Source organism: Micropterus salmoides, unplaced genomic scaffold (genome assembly GCF_014851395.1).
Source record: "Micropterus salmoides isolate LMB-PRFRI ecotype aquatic unplaced genomic scaffold, ASM1485139v1 Ms_hic_scaffold_5, whole genome shotgun sequence".
In the NCBI taxonomy this organism is placed as follows: Eukaryota; Metazoa; Chordata; class Actinopteri; order Centrarchiformes; family Centrarchidae; genus Micropterus; species Micropterus salmoides.
Genome location: NW_024044237.1, coordinates 28,672,766 through 28,693,550, shown reverse-complemented (window position 1 = coordinate 28,693,550; position 20,785 = coordinate 28,672,766). Strand labels below are relative to the sequence as shown.

The 20,785-nt window shown below is 39.7% G+C and overlaps 1 protein-coding gene across 2 annotated transcripts in view; it reads left to right on the top strand.

Moving 5' to 3' along the window:
* The first annotated feature begins 8,733 nt into the window (after positions 1-8,733).
* si:dkey-237h12.3 (teneurin-3) overlaps positions 8,734-20,785 on the top strand; it is a 146,579-nt gene continuing 134,527 nt past the window's right edge. Inside the window, exon 1 of one of the 2 annotated variants that reach the window (XM_038699714.1) lies at positions 8,734-9,259. The gene's annotated coding sequence lies outside the window, so the exon portion shown is untranslated. Of the gene's footprint in view, positions 9,281-20,785 lie in introns of both variants that reach the window. The other variant, XM_038699713.1, reaches the window with a different exon arrangement.

Genomic DNA, 20,785 nt, shown 5'->3' with positions numbered 1-20,785 from the left:
ACTGATCATTCGTCTCAATTTATTGCAGCTCAGTGCCACTGTGGCCCTGCAGACTGTAATGTTATAATGTCAATAGTTCTACTGGCTGTTATCATTGCTTGCTTTGCTCTCACAATGGCCGAGCACTGTAGGTCTGTTGTACGCCATCCATCGCAATCCAGACTTCAACAGCTGACCCCTTTGATAGTTCATAAGGTGATCGGGAAGCTAATTGAAAAATTGACCGGTCACAATCATAGAGCGGTCATATACTGGGAAGAAGATGTAAAGCTATGAATGAAATCCATGTTGATTTCAAGAGGTGTTCAATCTTAAAACCACTCTCTTAATCTCACTGATGAAAATCCTGAATGAAAACAGTTCTCACAGAGGAAATGTGATTATGTCTAAATATTGTTTGTAAAGTGATAATACTTAATGGCATTTTTAAAAAGTTTTTTATGTTACAATTTATAATGACATCTCCCTGTGTAGCTGTTAATAATACAAAGTGTTCAACCTACAGCATATAGAAAAACTGAAAATCAGTCACCAAATTACAATGTCAATGCTACAAATTAACACATAACATTAACAATGTTGTTAGAGTAATTATGTCTTTGAAGACAAAACAACTGTAATACAGCAGCGTTCCACAACACACTGAAGTGTGTCCCAAAGAGATCCCTGGAAAGATATTGCTCTGTGTTTGCCGTCAACAATATCAAGCCACCTCAGGGAGCTTGTTAGTACTCTGCATGGTTGCAAGTATTATCATAACACACCTACAATAAAAGGAGAAAGACATTTAGGCCCTTTCACCCACGTGATCATATTCCCCTTGTTGAGAATATATATGAATATGATTAAACCCTTGACATTCATAATTTGCAGTGCAGTGGTGAAATTGGTAACCCTTTGAGACAATAAATCATAGTTATGTCAACTGCGCTCATTAGACTTCAATTTATGAAAATTGTGCAGGATATGAAGATTTGCAAAGGTCCAGACTCAATGAAAGCCTGTGATAGAGCCCCTCTGGAGAGTTTTCTAATCGCTGCAGCAGGAATATGGCCCCGTAATGGAGGACATATCTCTTCATTAGCCTTGTGTTGGAGTACAGTAGCGTTCATTCAGGCTTTGATAAACGCAGTGCTATTTTCTTACCCTGGCACTTTTAGCACAGAAAAGTTGCCTACGTTTAACCAAGTCCTCTTGGAGTGAATGTTATTGCTTATTGCACTAAGTGCAATAACCAGCTAGGGAGAGCATAACGGTGTACTTAGCTAACATTAGATCAGAATCACTTTTACTACAGTGCAAGAAATTTGGCAGTGCAGCTGCTGTTTATGTGAAGCAGGATTTTATTGCATGTTGGTCTTGTGCCTATTTAAACTTGATTTTGTAGTCTAAATCCCACCTTCATTTCTCCCCAGCAATACAAACCATTTTAAGGATTTACTACTGTGCATGATTGTATCAACTGATAAGTTCAAACCAGTAGCACTAAGGGATTTGTTGGATGTTAAGATGTATACTACAGAGCAGACACCTGTAGTGTTATATGGTTATATGTTTTTTTCTTTTTGCTCAGAGGAGGGTTTAGTCTACGTTTTTTGGGAGGTTCTTTAGTGACTGAACTTTGTCATTTGTCACCATAGCAGCTTTAAATTTGCATCTGTTCTTCTGGAGTAAAGTAAATGTGTCACATACAGTATAGTGACAGCTTATGGTTTAAAAATAAAGAATGGTTGCCATATTTTGCAATCATTTTGGCAATTGTACACTGCTCAAAAAAATAAAGAGAGCACTAAATAACACATCCTAGATCTGAGGGAATGAAATAATCTCATTAAATACTCCTTTCTTTACATAGTTGAATGTGCTGACAACAAAATCACACAGAAATTATCAATGGAAATCAAATTGACCATGGAGGTCTGGATTTGGAGTCACACTCAAAATCCAAGTGGAAAACCACACTACAGGCCGATCCAACTTTGATGTAATGTCCTTAAAACAAGTCAAAATGAGGCTCAGTAGTGTGTGTGGCCTCCACGTGCCTGTATGACCTCCCTACAACGCCTGGGCTCCTGATGAGGTGGCGGATGGTCTCCTGAGGGATCTCCTCCCAGACCTGGACTAAAGCATCCGCCAACTCCTGGACAGTCTGTGGTGCAACGTGACGTTGGTGGATGGAGCGAGACATGATGTCCCAGATGTGCTCAATTGGATTCAGGTCTGGGGAACGGGCGGGCCAGTCCATAGCATCAATGCCTTCCTCTTGCAGGAACTGCTGACACACTCCAGCCACATGAGGTCTAGCATTGTCTTGCATTAGGAGGAACCCAGGGCCAACGCACCAGCATATGGTCTCACAAGGGGTCTGAGGATCTCACCTCGGTACCTAATGGCAGTCAGGCTACCTCTGGTGAGCACATGGAGGGCTGTGTGGCCCCCTAAATAAATGCCACCCCACACCATTACTGACCCACTGGCAAACCGGTCATGCTGGAGGATGTTGCAGGCAGTAGAACGTTCTCCACGGCGTCTCCAGACTCTGTCACGTCTGTCACATGTGCTCAGAGTGAACCTGCTTTCATTTGTGAAGAGCACAGGGCTCCAGTGGCGAATTTGCCAATCTTGGTGTTCTCTGGCAAATGTCAAACATCCTGCACGGTGTTGGGCTGTAAGCACAACTCCCACCTATGGAGGTTGGGCCCTCATACCACCCTCATGGAGTCTGTTTCTGACTGTTTGAGCAGACACATGCACATTTGTGGCCTGCTGGAGGTCATTTTGCAGGGCTCTGGCAGTGCTCCTCCTGCTCCTCCTTGCACAAAGGCGGAGGTAGCGGTCCTGGTGCTGGGTTGTTGCCCTCCTACGGCCTCCTCCACGTCTCCTGATTTACTGGCCTGTCTCCTGGTAGCGCCTCCATGCTCTGGACACTACGCTGACAGACACAGCAAACCTTCTTGCCACAGCTTGCATTGATGTGCCATCCTGGATGAGCTGCACTACCTGAGCCACTTGTGGCTCAGGTAGTGCAGCTAGTGTGTGTGGGTTGTAGACTCCGTCTCATGCTACCACTAGAGTGAAAGCACCGCCAGCATTCAAAAGTGACCAAAACATCAGCCAGGAAGCATAGGAACTGAGAAGTGGTCTGTGGTCACATTGTAGTCATTACTTTGATTTTACAGGAGTGTGATTGACTTGGAGTTACATTGTGTTGTTTAAGTGTTCCCTTTATTTTTTTGAGCAGTGTATATTATATTGTACACTCTGGTGGCTATGTGAATATTATTATTACATTAACATATTAATTAAATAATTAATATTCTTTGTGTGCTTAGTCACTGATGAATTGTATGAATTCTTTAGTGCTTTGATATATTATTATTATTATTTTCTCAAAGTCAAGGGAAGGGTCCAAATTAAATATTAATACTGCTGGAAAGGGCCTTGCTTTTAACCCCCCCGCCCCCTAGTCATTTTCTCACAGTCCCTAACATGAGTGAACAAACTGTGAACTCTCTCGCCCATGTAATAATCATAAGCTTTTAGTCGGGTTTGATACAGTAAATCAAACTTTTATTGCCATAAAAATGCTATTGAATTCAGAGTTTTCATCCAATTTATCAGTACCATAACAGATCTAACAAAAGGAAGTTGTTTCTAACCAGATGGAAAACAAGCCAGAGGTGTCTTTTCCGGGGGAGTGTGTTTTTACACCCACAGCCAATTTTAAAAAAACTGCCTCTGGTTCCAAAAGACCTTGTAATCTAACATTTCCTGAGAAGAATTTTTGCAAATCTCTATGAGCGTGAAACAGAAGTGTGGCAATGTGCAATTATTTTGAGAGCATCTTGCTTCCTTGATGTCAGATAAGTCTTGTTGAAATTGTGTCACTCTTTGAATTGTACGCAATCTTAATTTATTCTAACCATATAGTCACCTATTATATTTAGAATCTGGTGGGGCGGGGGATGCAGCCTTGACCTCTGATTGAAACAGCTTGTTAGCATTCTGATCCATAAACTAATGTTCATCACATGCATCAAACTGGTCTCTTGTGTACCATTGGAGATCCATATGCATCCATCAATGTCCAATGTTCATGTAACTAACTACATGCTAGAAAATGGCTGCTTACAGAAAGTCAAACTTTATGAGTGATTATAGTAAGATGCGTTGCAATAGCGATAACTTCCTTGACAGACAACAACAGCTGTTCAATGTCTTACACTCTACTTGAAAATGTCTGGGCTGTTTACACACTGACAGGAGGGGATGTGTGTTTGTGGTAGGCTAGTTGACCAGGTAAACACTTAAGTCCTGTATCCATCTTGAGATTTAAACACAAACAAGTGAACTTGTGACTTGTAGGATGTTTATCAAAAGTTACTAAATAGTGTGTTCCAAATGTATACTGTCATTTTATAAAGCAAAGCTTTAGCTTTATGTTCAAGGTTTTTCTTTTCATGCTTTTCCATAGTGCTTTTATGTGCCAGTGTTAAAGACTGATTGCAGGGCACTATAACAACTCACAAGACATACAATGCAGACAATTGTATTTATAAATATCAACTCTACTATATAACTGTTCGAGTTATAGACACAGACACATAATATTAAACCTGTTTATGTGGGTGTAGAAAGCAGTGGGCCAATCTACATCAACAAATGTAATTTCTGAGTAATGTAATGTTCATAATTAAGCAGAAATGTTCATCAAATCTGACTTTTTTTCATGAGAAAGTAATTGCTGTAAAAGGAAATTTACTCCATTTACCCAAGCTAATGTATAGAGGAATATACAGTAGAAACATATGGATTATTTTCATAATACGATCACTTTTATACCACAGTTAAATTAAGTTTCATGAACTGCCAATATTACCTTGATGACCATCTAAAACATCTGCTCAATAATAACATGAAAATTACATTGCTGTTTGTGAAGTGGAATACTGCCTGCTGAGGAGGAATTGGTTTGTTTTGATCGGTCCCTGTCTATCATAAATCTACACACAGACTTAAAGTTATATTACTGTATTAATATTAAAAAGTTAGTTAGTGGTAAAGTAAATAAAACAACCTCTGCCTACTCTGCTACCATCTGTCATACTGGTCATGCTCAGAATGAGTCTGGTTTTTCTCTGGACACTGTCCTCTTTGCTTACCATTTAATATTTTCTAATTAACTGAATGTAGCTCACAAGGTCTTCCACCACTAGCTTTGATTTGCCACAGGTCTCTTCCCTTTGAGGTTGTCCATCCATCTGAAAAATGTAGAATGATGCTGAGCCTGTTTGATGATACTGTAAGTCCTTTATAGACACACATTGAAAAATCTAAACTCAGTTTCTGTCAGCTTGAAGTTGTTGGTGTGGTGGCACCAAATTCAAAATAAATTGTTGACAGATTTTTTTCTTAAAAAAAAAAACTATTTTCTGTGACCCAAAAGTATGTTACTTGTGACAACATGCACAAGAAATATATATATGATGATGCAGATGATGTAAAGTTAAATGTTGATTTTCTTGGTAGGAGTTTTTAGTAAGCATTGGCCTGAAAATTGTTTTCTGGCTGTCTGGTTTCTCAGGTTTTCTAGTTTTCTCTTTCAACTTGGTGGTGCTATAGCGACCCACTACAATCAATAGAAATGTTCAGAGAATGGCCTCAGAAGAAAACCAAGGCCCTCCCACCTTGTTTCAAAGTTTCCTCTGAGATTTGAAAGCTTCGCAGAGAGGCATCCGTCTACTCCTTTACTGTAGGTGACTGTGAAAGATGTTGTTAAATCTGAGGCTCATTTGCAAAAGCTAACACTTCCTATTTCTTTAGAAATATTCTTACTTTTGAAAATTGTTGATATTGCCTGACATAAATTGTCTTTTGGGGCATTAGATGTTTGCTTTTTTCCTTCCCCTCAGATGTAAAGGAAAAAAGGTGCTTCCTTAAAATCCTCACTGTATAACCAAGGGTGAAAGCGGTTTTGTCCCTTTTGGAAGGGATTCATTTCCACATGAAAAGGAAGTTCTATCCAATCCCTTTATACATGTCCGTTTAGTTTGCCTAACACAATACTAGACTAACAAAAGGCAATAGCCTTTACGGTGTGTACATAATGCACTATACAGAGCACACATCTTTTGTTACTTTTGCTTTTTAACATACATCAAAGAAGACAAGACACAGTTTTGGACACATCAGACTTGCTGTCTGACCCCTTGGGGACAAATTCCTGCATATACAGGAAGAATAAGGGAGTGTATGCATAATTTGTCAATGTTGCTTTTTTATAATGTCCACAGGTCTCTCTGTCCCCATGGTGTGGCCCATCTGTTTTCTCTGCTGATACTGAACATGTGTAAAACACACGGAGCTGAAGAGAGATATGGGTTGTAATTCTTTAATGTATGCTATGCTCTTGGGCTTCAATGGTGAAGTTTCTGGTTCATGTTTTGTGTATTCAGGCACGCTTTCTGCAAGCCGTAGGTAGCCTGCTAAGCAAATACAGCAAATAATAGGGTAGTATGTTATGCATTTAATTTTAGTGACTACTGCCGACTTTAATTTACGACTCTAAAAAAGGCTCTGCACTACTGGATGCATGAATCAAGCACTGCATGTTTATACTGATAAAACTGTATTCTGGCTAGAAATGCTATCATCAATCTATAACTTGTCTGTGGGCTATTTGTTTGATGCAAAGCTTTTTGTATCTTTACATCTCCATTGCATGCAAGTTCTAGTTTCAAATTCCTTCAATGCTTTTTTTTCACCATGCAAAACACAGTTGGTTACTGTGTGCACACTCATCACACTGTGCTTTAGTCTTTGAATTTAGATGCTGAAAGTGACTGGTCTCCAATAGAGGGCATAGTTGACTGCATGGACACACAGCGAGTGTGACTGGGAGAAACTAAAGCTTGTTGAAAGTCTCACAGAAAAGTAAATCTGTATCAAGGATGGCAACGACAGACTAGTCGTAGTAAGATAATAATTCTGTAAAATAGAATGATTCTATTTTCTTTAGTTCAAGAAAGTAAAGACTGTAATCTATGATCAACCCTCTAGTGTCACAAACTTAAAAAAACCCGTCATGTGGATAAAATGTGTGAATATGTTGCTTAGTAACTAACTTCCACGTGCAGTCTCTCTGAAAAGCCCCCAAGAATATTATAGAAGAGGGGAAAAAAGTAGTTTGACTTGAAGTAGAGGAAAGAGGGAGATGTGGAAGCAGGAGGGGTACTAGCTTCAACAGCCTTTACAAAAATTCCTCTCCTTTTTTGTCCTTTCTTTCTTTCCCTTCTTTTTTGCATGCCCTTGACTGAAGATTGAATGGCAGAGTTGGAGATAGATTGTAGGGCATTTGCCTTTCATGCAGATAATGCCATTTGATGGAGGGAAGTTTTTGATGTGCTCTCTGTATAATAGAAGTATCAAGCATCGAAGGCCAGGGCCGATTTTGCTTGGAGAAAAGCTGTCCTCAGTGATAACTTCATCACCGCATGTGGTCGGACGTGGGGAAGGGGATTTAAAAAATATTGCCCAGTCAGAGCTGCAGTAGTTGGCCCCCTATTGAGCCATGGAGCCTGCAGACCATAGCTTGAAGGTCTGTGATCTGCCATTGGTATTGTTAGTCTTTCTCTCTTCTCTCTCCCTCAGAACCAAAACGATTCTTCCTCAAAATGCCTTTCTAGTGGGATTAGTGGGCTGTTGCTTTTGTAATTAATGAAACTGCTTTCTGCGGTCTATCCTCTAAATGCTATCATTTGAAGACTATGAGATAGGGTCTCACATGTTTTCTTCAATCACAAAGCTAATTCAAAGTAAATGCGGTTTTGGTTTAAGACCGGGACAAAAAATGGCCGAGAGGCATGTGTACTTATCTTTGTAAGTGGAGCTCATCAAGATGAAGTTTTCACACTTAGAAAACACTGAAGAACTTCAATTTTGTCTATGAAATCAGCCTATCAAAACCCTCAAAGCATCCTCACATTCTGTTGTATGTTAATGTGAAAGACATGGGGACAAAAATGATATGCATCACAATAACATTTCTTAATGGTTTGTGCTGATAGAACTCAAATTGTGCATATTTATTGCACATTCCTGCTGCAGTTGATCAATTCCAGTACTGGATGGAGCAAAACAATATGAATCAAGCTTTATTCGACAGCCAGTCTAGAAGCAACATTTTAATTTGAACACCAAGTCGTTTAGGCTTTCTTGTTTATCTAACAGTTTAATTAACAGCTCGAATAACCCTCAGCTGCTAGACTTCTGTGAGAAATAACACATTTATTTACATCAGTCTGTCTTTCCATTTTCCCATCCTTTTGTCACACTGAAGGTGAGAAATTGGAGATTTGTGAGTTAGCCAATTATATGGCAGCGTGCGGGACCATAGGTAAGCTTAATGAACAGCTTCTCAATACAAAAGAGATGAGGGGAGAGCAGGTTGAGAGGAAACGTGCAGGTAGGCTCAGAAGATGCTGTAGATGTAGCTTTTAAAACCTGTTTTATATTGAATTTATGGAGATTTGTTTTGCCTTTATTTTGGTAGGTGCTATACTATAGTATATAATTTAAGTTAAAATGTATTTTTTATATAATAATTTAATTCATTTTGTTTACATTTGCAGCTGTTTGCATGTTTCTCTCCGGGAGGAGGTCATAGTTGACCCTTCATTTTATTTACGGCCTATAGCACGACACCGGTGCTGATAGGCAGACTAGAAGCGACGCTGAGGAAAGCGACGGGATGCGCAGTTTATCAGCTGACAAGTGCATATCGGACAAAAGAGCAGCTGAGCGGCTGGTGAGCCTCTGCATGCTTGCCGAGTGAGTTTTCGTTTTTTTTTAAACATCCTGCACTGCTGCTGGGCGACAGGAAACATAACTGTGTTACCTCCTGAAAGGGGACAACTGCATTGTTGGAAGTATTGGCTGTGCTGAGCCACAGGGAGGACTGGGAAGATTTCAGAGCACGGAGCTGGCAGCTGAAGCGCTCTGCTCCTGACACCACAACGCAGCACAACATCCTCGCACAAGTCTTCTATTCCGAGTCGTGCACGGTCGGCATCAACGAGTAACCAGTAGCCAAGAGGTTTGTGTGGAAATTTGAAAGAGCTGCATGTGAAGAATTTCAACTGTGCCGAATTGCACACGCGGCTATTGTGAAAGAGGCACCGCGACGCACTCTGCCCACTGCTGCCCGCAAGTTTGGACTAAAGCGCACCGCTGGAAGTTTATGTACCTCCGCCTCGGACAGGTTCGTAGAAGCTTCATGCAGGTCAGTGTGCGTTAGTATTTTATAATTTTCACTGGCTCTAAATATATCTCAGCAGTCGCGTGATTTAAATAAATGGCAGAATCGGTGGTCCATGTTCAATAATGCTGTCTAATTTGGTCTGTACGCTCTATTCCAATAACCGAGTCCCCTGACAAGATGTGGAGTAGAAACCTGCCGGGCTGCAAACCCCCCCTTTCCCATCAGTACCTTGATGAAATGAAATGGATCATGCCCTGTGGATTTTAGGAGAATTACTGCTTTAATGAGTACAAGTGTTAAGCAAGAGGTATGCTTCCCTAACGCAGAAGTCCAATTTTGGGGAAATGCATCATAACCTTTCAGCATTCAAAATATGCAGTAGTAAAAGTCACCTATGTAGCACTTTAGAAGTATTTTGTAGATCATGGATATTTTAAATGTCACGTTAAAAACATATTGGGATAAATTAATAGATTTTCTTGCTGCTTTCTGCAGGTTACATTGAAGTCATTTTCTCCCCCTTGGTGATGACAATAAGAACATAATCTTAATCCCATTCTCAATCACATCTCACCTCAGTGTCCTCCTCAAGACGCCTGATCCAAGAGCAGACATGGTGGGATGGCTTTGCTCCAATAAGTGAATTTATCTGCACATAAAATGCTATATAAAAACCTGAAAGCATCACTGGGGTGTAAATCACTTGCGAAATAACCCGCTCAATCCGCCAATTGCTGAACTGTACCAAATCTATGGTTTCAGTCTCAGGTGCAGGAGGGGGAGAAATTTCATCGCACCCTTTGAATGAATTTGAAAGAGGCCTCTAGGAAGGTTATGTTTGGCACAGGGATTCCTCTTGGGTCTGACATGTGCCTGTGGAAGTTACAACTTTTGGGGCGTATTTTCTTCATTATTAGTTGCCTCACAACCAATTGATGGATATGCAATGTTTAATTTGTGATTTAATTTTGTGTTTTTAGTTGAAATATAATTTGAGGAGTTTTGGAAGTACTGTTAATTCAACAAAACAAACAATTTTGAGCTGGTTTCATGTCCTCATTTTATTGTGTCTCTGATATATAACATGGTGGCTTGTCTCAGTACTTGGTATGAGCCAGAAAGAAATGTTGATCTGATTGACTGTGGCAAGGATCAAGCTTTACGCAATCTGCAAACAGTTCACATGATAGCCCAGAAATACAAGTATCTGTCCAGCTAAATTGATTTATAGCTATTGTCCGGAATGCTGTTGAGGAACTGCAGCGGTTGAGGCCATTTTCTGTTTCATATTCCTCTAGTCCTGACAAGGACTGGAACAGTAAAGTAAAACAGATCTTCATCACTTCAGACCTCAGCAGTGACTTATGCCAGCTGAAGGGCTTGTTGCACCCCCTTCCCCCCTCCCAGCTTTTTGGCTATGAGCACATAAGAACAAAAAACGACTCCAAATTACTAGAGAAACAGTCTGTCTTCCTTGTGCCAGCCTGTAAAGGCATTACAGTGACACTTATTGGGTGATATTGAACATGCGGTCTTGTCGTAGGGCACCAGACCAGAACATGAGTACAGCTTGTATTATCTTTTTTCAAGGCATTGATAATAATTTAAACTGACTTTCCTGAATCAGACATGAGTCTCTGATTCTGATAAATGAGGTGTGTTGTGTTTACACTTTTCAGAAACACACCTGCAGTCAGCACAGTGCTCTGGTGAACATTTTGCATAGCTAAACAGTGAAAAGCAATAACACTGAAATTGTCTGGTGCACACTGTGCCATCATGTGGCAGACGCATCTAAAACTGAAACGTGTATGCTGCTGCTGTGACCCCTTATTATGGCTCAGTTTCAAACTTTATTGCCGCTTTACACCCAGTTTCCAGTTTAGTTTCATTTATATAACACTTTAAAAAGCAAACAGGTTTTGCACCAACATGCTTCACAAAGTCGGACATGTATGTATTTAAGCATAAAGGCATATATGTGTATAGTAGATGTTGTGGCAAAGCAAGATTTTCCCACTAATCAAAGCAGGTGACAACTATTTCTGATGCAGCCGTGAGGAGGAAATTCTTGAGGTGGTTTTTACTACACTTGGAGCTTAAAATCATCTAATTAATTTAGAAATATTAGAGGAACTGTGTACACAAGACTGTCACGCCATGTTCTTATCCTTAAGTAATTTCCCCTTTCATTATTCCTGTGGAGAATTTAATATTCTGTGTGATGAGGACTGCCTCCTTTAGGGATAATGCCGGCTTGAATACTGGCCCTAAACAGTTTTATAGATTGTTAAGGGGCAATCAAGATGACTTCCCTCCTTCTGTAAAAATGACTCCTCTAAGATTTGAGCAATATGGAAGGAGAGTCAATGCTCAGACCTGCGGCTGTAATATCTCACCTTATTACTTGTTGATGCAGACAGTGGCTCAGAAGATGACCTTATGAATTATAGCATTTGATATGGCAAACAGCATGTCAGTGTTGCCTGTTTCAACACATCAGCGCAAACATGTGAAGGTTAATGCAGCCTGACAAACTACCCACAGTTCCCTGGGCTCGACGGATCGGTTCCATGTCATATTTACTTTACATAATTGCGGCCCTCTAATCTGTTACTATTAACACACAGCCTGCCTGGCTATTGTCTGCTACACACTCTTTCACCTGTTTTCTCTTTCAGTATATTTTCCCTTTCCTCCCATGAGAATAGCCAAACATCATGATAAATAGTTGGCGTGAAAGTAAAGCATGCCATGATGTGTTTAGGATCTTGAAAGACTTTAGAAATTTATAGAAACGCACTAGCTAAACCTCCATCAGCAGATACACTCGCGAATTTACTTTTAATGACCTTAAGTCGGAGGATTATTTGGGTTTGGCACAGTGCTGTGACACTTGAGGCAAAGTTTACCCTGGCAGAAAATGTTTTTCCTGCAAGTTGCCAAATAATTGCTGAAAGTCACCCTAGGATTTGGGGGGAGGGGATTGCATGCTCTTGAAATGTGCTTAGAGTAGGGATATTTAGTGACAGCATTTGATGCATTACAGCTGTGGTCTTTAACTACATTGTATGCTGCATGAGAAAAAAAAACATCCTATGGATGTGAGCAGTTTTAGGAGTATATGTACTTTATGCTGTCTCTAAAGTCATGATGGTGTGTTTTGAACTTGCTTTATATAACAAAATTGTATTGTATTCATAAACATCTTTTTTATTAAATTAGAATATGGATGCCTCAAAGAGCGTGAGTTACAGCTAAGAATATAGAGTTTTATATTAACCTAAAGATGAATTTACGTCACAATGTGATACCTGCCATTGACTTTTGACTGGAAAGGAAAGCGGAGCGTTATCAAAAGGAATACATACCCTCATTATGGCTATTGTAGACTTACTGCATGATCTAATGAGTTGTGCATAACATAAATTGATTGCTGTATCTCATTGTGCACTTACGTACAAATGTGTTGGTGGTTATGTACTGTGCGTAGGTGTACACAGACAAAACGGCCAAGCCGGTAATTGTTGTTGATGAAGTGGAAGCCTTTCTGCAAAGCCAAGTTTCAAAGTATGACAGTTTTGTTTCGAACATTTGCTCTCTTTTTGGTGATGAAAGCCACCTGTGATTAGCCACAGGATGCTGTCCTGCTGGTCTAGCTCTGGGAGCAGCAGTGCTTCACACTGTTGTAACCTACAGATTAACATTTATGGCTCAGCATGGTTTGGTGGACTTTCTGGGTCAAGACCAAGTTGCAAGATTGAGGAGTGGGCCTGACTTTAGTACAACTCTCTCTGTGTGAGCCGGGCTGAGGCTGGCTGGGAGAGCCAAACAGAAATGTGCTTAGTACTGTCATAGGGAGAACAAGATGGAAATGCATTGTGCTCTCTGCTTGTGAAAATTGCACAGTGAATACCTGCACAGTTTCTTGGTTCAGTGTTTGTGAAATGCAGACATTATTTTCAAAGTCATAAAACGTTACATATTTAAAGGACATTACAAAGCAAAAACCTTCTGTCAGTAACTACTACACACAAACACTTTTGTCTTATTATTAATCATTATGGATTGTCCAGATCACATTAAAATATTGATGAGAAGTAGTTTCATTTTTACACTTTTAAACATTTTTTTCTGCCCTTTATGGTGCATCAACGTCAGATTTCCTTTGCTGTTTTGTTATAATTGCACAAAGCAATATTCACCCTGGAGGAGCTTTCTCAGAATAGCGTCAACCTGCCAAGGGCCTCTGGTCTGCTCTTTTGTGGCTTCTGGACAGCCCAGTGGGAAGTTGGGCGTCAGCTATGCATGTCGATGGAGCTGCTTGACGGCCTCAATAATTCTGACGCGACCTCTGAGATGCTGAAAGCTGCAGGTCTGGTGGGTGACGAAGAGCAATGATGGGGACAAGAAGGAGGAGGCACTAGTTCATGTGGGAAGCCAGTCAGCTACACCTCATCTGTGTTTTTTTGTCAGCAGGGTGAAGAAGAAGAAAATATTGAATATCAGACCATTGAAGAGTGTAAAACTAGTGCCTCAGAGTCATTGTAATAGTATACAGGTCGGCAGTCTTTGACTTCCAGTGGAGAGCGGTGGGCATTCAGAAGGGCAGACACTGTTTCACCCCTGAAAATAGAGAAACTAGTGCAATGTTGGTGAATTTTCAGATTGATGTTTCTTTAATAAGGCCTACAGTCTCTCAGTATTCTGATAGTGTGCCATCATGACCTACATAATCCTTAAAATGCTGACAACTAGAGAATGAAACCCTCCAGTTTCTTTTTGTATGGTGTTTTTTATGTGGCACCATATGCCTAAAGAGAAAACACACTTAATATAATATTCTCTGTAAAGTGCATAAATTTTATTTTTTGTGTTCACACAATTTGTATTTTCTTCCAATTTCAAATTATTCAAATAAGTATTTTGATTCCTTTTGTAACAGTTATGTAGATATAGAAACAGAACAGCAGGTCAACGTCTTGATTTGGTCAGATATCATATTTTCCAGCAGTCCCAGCAGCACTGGACTGTTGCATTCCAATTGCAGTATAGAAGGTTTCCCCCACACTTATACTCAGTTGTCTGCCACCATTATATGATTGCTGTGTATATTCCATCTCCCTCTGCACATGTGAAAATAGCGATGGTTAGTTTGTTGTACAATCATGTGAGATGCATTTGAATGACACCCAATGTCAGCACTTTAAAATATTTCTCTGCATTTGAATTTTTATCTGGTAGCGAGGTTTGTATGCTCCCAGCATTTCAAATGTAGTTGAAGTAATGATTTTAAGCCAATTTCTGAGTGCTCTGTTGACGGTCTACAGTAGTGATACAATAACTTCTCCAGATGTCCAGATTAGACCATCAAACAAGACTGATATTTGATTGAGATTTTATAATTAAAAAGACACTGCTGTTGATCTAAATAAATAAGATACCTGCAATGAATGTGGGATCTTTTCTTTTGTTTACCAGATATGTTGTGGACAGATAGGATGTAAATTTCATTATTTCAATCACCCTCTGTGGCGTTTTGATATCTCTGTACCTTCATTACAATTCAGCTGCTGTATCACCGCTATTTATTTCTGTAACAATGGGTCGATCATGGATTTGTCTGTAAATTGCCACAGGTCTGTGGAGTTGATTTTCTTTCTGCACACCATGGAGTCAATTCATTATGAGCAAGCATTAGATGACAATTGTTGACACTGTCTTGCAAGATTCTCAATTAAGTGAATGTACATGAACATCATTACTTCCTTAGATACCCCGTGTGAAATAACACTGCAGTGATAACAATTTCAGAAAATAGCAAACTGTGGCCCATTGAATTAAGACTGTCTGGTATAATTGGGTGTGTGATATGGAATGGAACGCTTATTTTGATAAGAGGTGGATTCAATACTAGTAGCCTTGGACACAAATGAACACTGGAACCTGTATGTTTCAATGCTCTGAATAACCTGCTATTAGTATGTGAGAAAGAGGAAGATCCTGCAGAAGAAACATTATAAAACCCTGCTTTTTATATATTCTGATTGTCCACACCAAGCAATTACATTTTAAAAAATGAATTTGGCTGTGCTTGCGGTTTTCCCACTAAAGATTCAATGAATATATAACGCATACTGTCACTGGTGAAGGGTTATTTGGGGGATTTGTAAACATCTCTGCTCAGCTTATTATGTTGTATCCTGGCGCTGGCAGATGCCTTTTTTAAATTTAATTCATACAGACAAAAAAAGCAAACAAAACGGTCAGGATTAGATGTTGACCACTTTGATTTACTAGTGACAGACAAGAAAGGTAACAAAATAAAATGAGTTCAGCTCATCTTTTTTGTTTTTTTGTTTGTCATAGTCACAGTAGCTTTAATTGTGTTCTAAATGTGCTGAAACTATGAGGAATGACGCTTCAAGCTCCATGTGCGTGGAATAATCTGAAGTGGCTGTATCAGAGATTTGCATCACTTTACTCAGCTTGTGAATATTCTGCAACATACACTGAGACAAGAGACTTAGGATGGAGCAGAATTTCATCATCTTTCCTAAGAGTCTCACTCAGTGTAGTAAGCTCATCTGTCACCAAGTGTGCTAAGGATATAGCTGCTACTGAGATTTAATTGCTGGAAATGCTATCATGATTTAGTTTGCTATTTTTTCCCCTCTCCTTCTCTTTCTGTCTTCATCTCTTTACCTGACACTCTCTGATATGGTCAAAGACATAGGCCATACAACTTAATTAAACCACATAGAAAGATCAGCTAATCAAAAATGTATTGTCTTGACTCTGATTGTCGTGTATTTTTAGGTAATAGATCCACACTTCATGTTGCAGCAAGGGATTTAGGCACTGAGCCTCAATAAAGAACGAACACAATCTGGTTCAGATGGCATCCAGAATTCACAGAATCTGGGCAACGTGCTGCAGACAAACACTTCTGTGTCTCCAAAATCACGGGTGTCAGGGGGAAACAGGCAGCATCTGATGGAACACTGCCCTGGTTCTCCCTCTCCCATTCTCCAAGTGCCAGGAGGCACAAAATAAAAAGACGAAGAAGAACTGAAGAGAAACTGAAAGAGGAGAGGGAGAGAGAAGCGTCAAGGAGGATAGGGAGAGAGACTCGACAAGATGAATTATGCAAAGCTGTCAGTGGCGGCTATTGTTGGAGGTGCTGGCTGTGTTAAAGGGAACCAGCCCTGATCTTCACCAGCTCTATCAACCACTCTCACCACTCCCCATGGCTGAGAGCCGTCTGATCTGTGCTCCGGCAAATGGCCAACAACAAGACGAGGAGGGGGGAGGCAGGGGAACGGGCCAAGCCACTTGGTGACAGGTGGATTGTCTTGGAGGGACACACCGGTAACGACAAGTACGCTCTTTATTACTGTTATTTACAGAGGTCACCGACAGGGAGATCTGAGCTGATCTGAACAGCCCCGCAGAAATATAATTACCGAACAAAGGCTCAGTGAAGAGTTGCCATTTCAGCATTCTGTTCAGGTGTGGCTACTCCTGTTTTGCAAAATGCTTTGTGTGCTGAAGTCAGGAGTGTGGGCCAGCTCAGTTTCAGCCGGTGTATTTGTTTTATGAAATTATTTTAGCATAGACCTTTTTATTAGTTCCAAGACATCTTACAAATAGAGCTCTAAGAATGATTGGCCGTGTCGATAAAAATTAATCGTTTTGTCAAAATGCCCATTACGATTTCCTGTAGTCCAAGGAGATGTGTTCAATTTAAAATGATGTAAAAAGAAAAAGCTTGGACCAGTGAATATTTGCTCAGTTAAATAACTTTAAAACTTATTTTACTCATCAGCATTGTAGGAGAGATTTCTGTATTTCTCTTTTTCTCTGTGCTCTCATAAGTGGTTTGAAGTGGGCAAGGCTGTAAAACGTGATGTCATGTACTTCATTCTCCAATCAGGATTTAGCAACATTGGAATCTGAATTTGATGACAGTGGGTTGGTTCTTTGGTCACTGTCAGTTAAATCTGTTCCAACCACACCCACACACAGTCCGGATAAAGCAGATTAAATGAGTATTAATGAGTGTTACAATAAAGGCTACCTAAAGATATATATTTTTTACTTTGATTTTTGCTTACTGAGTATACTAGTATTTTAATGCCACATGTCTTTATTTATCAAAACTGTCAATTTGTTTTTTGTAGGGCTGTTTAATTGTATGACTGTAGCTAACTATTATTTTCTTTTATAGTGAGTCATTTATAACATATATTTCAGAAAATAGTAAAAGAAAACACCCGCCACACAAGTGGCTCCAAATAATATTCCACTCTTTGGTCATCTTTTCCAAATCCTAAGTTAGAAGTGTAAATCAGACTGCTGTTATCATCAATGAATAACTGAATGTCAGGCATGAAACAAGTAAATCTCTCTTAGATCCTTGAAACCTCTCCAACTGCCCTGAAGAGCCAATTGACTTGGACACATTTCTTCACACCATACTATACAGATGCTTTATGGTTTATGCTTGAAAGAAGTGCAGAGGTGTAGGACAGTACCGGGTGTCAGGGGGACTGTACTCAACTAGCACGGGAGTCGTTGGGATGTGTGTGGAGCTGTGCTACGTAGATCATGAACTGTCTTTTTTTGTGCCTCACTGGCTCGCCAGAGGATCTCTATGTGACACTAATTTTGCAGTGTCGACTGTTCCACTGAGTGGTCATGGGTGACTGACTGTCCTTATTCGACTGCATGATCAAAGGTAAAAATGGAATTTAGAAGTGAGTGATACTGGAGAAGTAAAAATAGCAACATGAACTAAAGAACTCATGTTTTCTCTTCAAACTTAATCAGACACATCTTAACATTACTTTGACTTTTCTGCACTTCTGTCCCTTTTTACAGATTAGTTTGCACTGCTGGGTACTCTCAGTAGGATAACTAGAAGCAGATTTTGCATAATCAATGCAAGACAGACTGGATTTTATTCTTCCCTGCTTAAAGTAGTTTAGTTCATACTGTAGTAAAAACCTTTGAAAGCTTGCAGAAACACAATAGAATTCCCCCAAGAGCTTCGATGACCTTCTGTACATAATTTAAACTACCATGAATGTCTCTCTTGTATCCTGATAGTGTTCCCATTTGCAGTGCCTGAGTACAAGAAGGACACTTTGATGAGCTGTGGAAAAGATGTCATCTTCAGGTCCTCAGAGGAAAACTGAAATGTTTATATAGGGACATGCCTGGTCACTCAAGGGCTTATAGCTGATTAGAACACAAATCTAATTCCTCCAACAGTGGGGGCTTGTGGCTCAGTGGATATGACTTGTAGCAGTAGCTGTTTTTCAGACGGCGAATCTCTTTACAAGTCCATAAAAAAGAGGGGGATCGTAATCAGGGAAGCTTCTGGGCGTGTCTGCTTGCACTCATCCTGTACATTAATCTGCCAGTCTGGACGGGTGTGTACAATTTCCTGAAAGTGATGAGATGTGATTGAGATGTCCCATGGAATCGTAAAAAACAAGTGTGTGTGGGGTGGTGTTGAGAGTTGAGTGACAGGGTTACAAGAGAGTGTGCCATTGATTGCATCTCAGCCCATCGGGGAAACAGAATGATATCCAGCCACTCTTACAGGGGGGGGGGGGGGTAGAACAGCTCACAATTTTCATTATCCCTGCATCCTGTACTCCAGCCACAACTGCTTCAGTTTTTTGGGAATTCTCCCCGGGGCCGGTGTTTTCTTGCAGCACGACAGTATGCTATCCTGGCTTCATTGGAAGGTTTTGATGCTTGATGTGAAACGAAGTGGATCTCATTTGGGGAAAGAAGGAGTCTGATACTCAAGTCTTACAGCTCAGCCAAGAGAGAAATGAAAGTGTGCTGTGTGTGTGTGTGTGTCTTGTGTGAGTGTGTGTGAGTCAGGAGGCAGTGGAAAATGGCTGGTAATAAACACTTCTGACACACCGGGGCTCCCATCCACATTCCACTCAAGGTTTTTTTGCGGATTAGTCACATTCTCATCCCCCTTGTTCACATTTTAGAGCATGGTCTCCACCTGTGAGAATGTCTTCTTTGAATTGAGTTAAGTTTAAACACTGATCTATCTAATGTCTTTGTGCAAAGAGCCAAATTCTGTGTTTGTCAAATACTGAGTCAGTGCATACAGAGAGGTTGGGATACATAGCTGGGTCATGGGCAGTGTGTGACATTTGATTATTTTGCCGTCATGGACTGGCTGATCAAAAAGAAATACAGGGTTGTGTTTTTGATAGACATAAGCCATATCACTGTTATTATTGTGGTTTTATTTGTTAAATTAAGCTCTTGGTTAACTTTTGTATTCACATTGAGTATAATCAGTCAAATGTAAAATTGTATTTGACATATTGGTTTAAAGGGCAGTTTCAGCCAAATTTTATTTATGTATTGTATTTTAATCCACTAATCACTGACAGTTTTCATAGGATATGTTTTGTTTCAATTAAACTGATCACAGCGAGGTCAGCCAATATTGTTTCTGGATAAATATTGTGAAAAGTAGTTTTTCAATTCTTTGAGCACTACAAAAGTTACATTCACCTCCATTGAATTGGGATTAGGGAAGAAATCTCAGACACAGATCTCAAATGTGGACTCAAATATAAAACCAAACTATCTGCATAGCTAAATACCAATAGAAGTACAGAATGTGAGAAAAGTGTGAGTTTTTTTTTTTATAATTTGGGTGAATAGACTTTTATTTTCTCAATTGTCATAGGCTGCTAAACTACAAGCATAGTATATAGATATGTATTTTTCATAGACATATGTCTTTTTCTTTGTATAAAACTTTACACTTGGGTCGTTGTTTTCTGCAAGAGGCACAATTTAAAGAGTCAATTCACTTGAATTAATTAATAATTCACAGAGATCACTTTGAATAGTTTTCATTGGAACTGCTTTTGTCCTTGTTAGAACTGTTGCCTACGTATTCTGTGGATTATCAAGACTAACAAAGACACCTTTTCTGGAAAAACACATTGCCGTTATTTAAAAAAAAATGTCAATACTTTGAATGCCACAAATGTTCCATTCACCACAAGTGTAGTTTGGTGGATGCAGAAATCTCAGACAAATGTATTAAAACCTTGAAAAGTAAACCTAGAATTATCTGCATAGATACTAGAGGTAAGAGAAGAAGAATATTTTTTCATAATTTAGGCAAACCAACCCTGTAATTGTTCACTTTGTCACAGGCTGGTAAACTAAAAAAATATATACAGCTCTACCGTATGCATTTTTTATTGAAATAAGTCATCTCATCATTGCCATTCTATGTATAGAATCTAACTCTGGGTTGACATGCATATCACGGGTCAAAATTATAATTCTGTCTGAGTTATAGTTTAAATTAAATATTAAAGCATGATAGGATCATGTCAGAAAGTCACTGGCTACTGGGATGTGTGACTTATTGATTTATCTGTCATTTAACCAGCATCTGACACTTGGCGGGTATAATTTTGTCATGTTCGGCATGGATATAAAATATATAAAATATTTAAGCAA